Here is a 1877-nt window from a genome sequence, read left to right as displayed (position 1 = left end):
AATTCAAGCTAAATTTAAATCTCATTAAAACATACCAGATGGTAGTGAATCTGTTAGGACAGAGAAATATAGTCATAATAAGTTACCAATCTCACCCAAAAAGAACCCACACCTGTGAAAGTCAGATTGGCTTAGTTCACATCATGACAGTAACAGCTATAATCGCTCGCGTCTGATAAATAGGGACAAAATATTGTTGACGTCTGTAACATGTTGTAAGGATTAATTGTGATAATCTGCATAAAGGGCTCAGCACAGTGTCTGGTTCCTGGTAAGCCTCTATAGATGCAGCCATTGTACAATTACATTTTATGTATATATGCTATATTATTTTATGTATATATTTTATTATTTTGTAACATTTTATTTTTTTCCACTTTCCTGCACTTAATTAAAAAAAAGCAACTATGGTAAATCTCTAAAAAGTCAATATTCTAGGATCCCTCCCTCAAAAATGTGACATTTGTTTTCCAAACACATGCCAGAGTTCCAAACACATGCAGGGTTCCCAACTGTGCCAAGGAGGTGAGAAGCTAAAATCATAAAATGTTCATCGTCCAACTTTCCCCGGTCTGCGGTCTGTCTTTGGATCAACAATAATTGCCTGAACAGCTCCTATAGCTTCATGAATTTTTGTCTGTAGCTCTCAGCTCTTCCATATGCAGCAACCACAGAATTTGAGCAGCTTCCTTAAGAACTGCATCTCCTCTGTCAAAACCAGGAAAATGTTTGTCTTAAACAACAGGCAAGCCCTCTTTGATTTGATTTGCTTTAGCAACTGCCTCCTTTGTCAGGAGCATCCGGACCAAAATGCGAATTGCCTTAAGCGTTACCGGGTAATCATGATGCTGAATCTGAAGAAGGTTGGACAAAGCCATTACGCCAGCCTTAAAATCGAGATTATTTACATCCAAATTGATCAGTGGCTCTGCACTTTTAGCTGCATTTCAGCATCTTTTGTATTATCAGATACCAACTCCTTGTATTCTACAGCATTGTCTGCATATTCAAGTCTAACATCTAAACCAAAAAGCCAGTCATTTGCTTCTTGTCAGATCTTGAATCTTGGAAAGAGAGTTCACATCTCTGAGATAACTTTTCAGGAACTTGGGCCAGTCCGTGCTGTGAATGTTTCTTAAATCACTTCTGTCTTCAGTCTCATAGTATGTGATTTTCTAGTCTTCAAGCCGAACATTAAGGTTTCTACATTCTGTTTCATCTTTGCAGTTGAAGCCATTAGGCTTGTGGTTAATTGAGGGCCACCAGCCTGTGTCAGAACATGGTCCCCGCTCTGGTCCCCAGACTTTGGCCGGGAGAAGAGAGGCCAGGAGGAGTGAGTAATGCTGGCACCTGGGATGCACAAGACCTGCACATGATTTTTCCAGAATGGTACCTTGAGTCCCATTAGTCTTCATGTTACTTACACACTTAATGACGACAGGGTGATAAGTTTGAAGTTTCACTAATACTAGTTACTAATACTCTGTACTCTAGTTGCTTCCAGTCATTTGTCTTCCCTTTTGACAATAGATAATACCTGGATGAGCATCTCTATGCATTAACTATTTTGAGTTCTGTTGAGTTACAAGTGTATAGTAAAATGCACGGGGGAATGTTTTATGACTTTTGGCATGTAGCAGTTTGTCTTTTAAAAAGTTTACACGACTTTATGATATCAGTAGTACTGTATCTATTCTTCAATTTCATTACAACTTTTTGCAATGAGTATTATAATTATTGATAGTATTTTATTGTTATTATTAATATTATTTTCAAATATTTATTTATTTATTCTAGAGACAGCAAGCAGGAGCAGGAGGGGCAGAGGGAGAGAGAGTGGGGAGAGGGGCAGAGGGAGAAGAAAAGACGAGAGTGGG

The 1877-nt window shown here is 38.5% G+C and overlaps 1 pseudogene; it reads right to left on the bottom strand.

Annotated features, from left to right (window-relative positions):
- Window positions 1–550: 550 nt before the first annotated feature.
- Window positions 551–1281, bottom strand: LOC112667977 (RNA transcription, translation and transport factor protein-like; annotated as a pseudogene).
- Between the last annotated feature and the right edge of the window lie 596 nt (window positions 1282–1877).

Source organism: Canis lupus, chromosome 21 (genome assembly GCF_003254725.2).
Source record: "Canis lupus dingo isolate Sandy chromosome 21, ASM325472v2, whole genome shotgun sequence".
Taxonomy (NCBI): Eukaryota; Metazoa; Chordata; class Mammalia; order Carnivora; family Canidae; genus Canis; species Canis lupus.
This window is presented reverse-complemented; position numbering and strand designations above follow the sequence as displayed.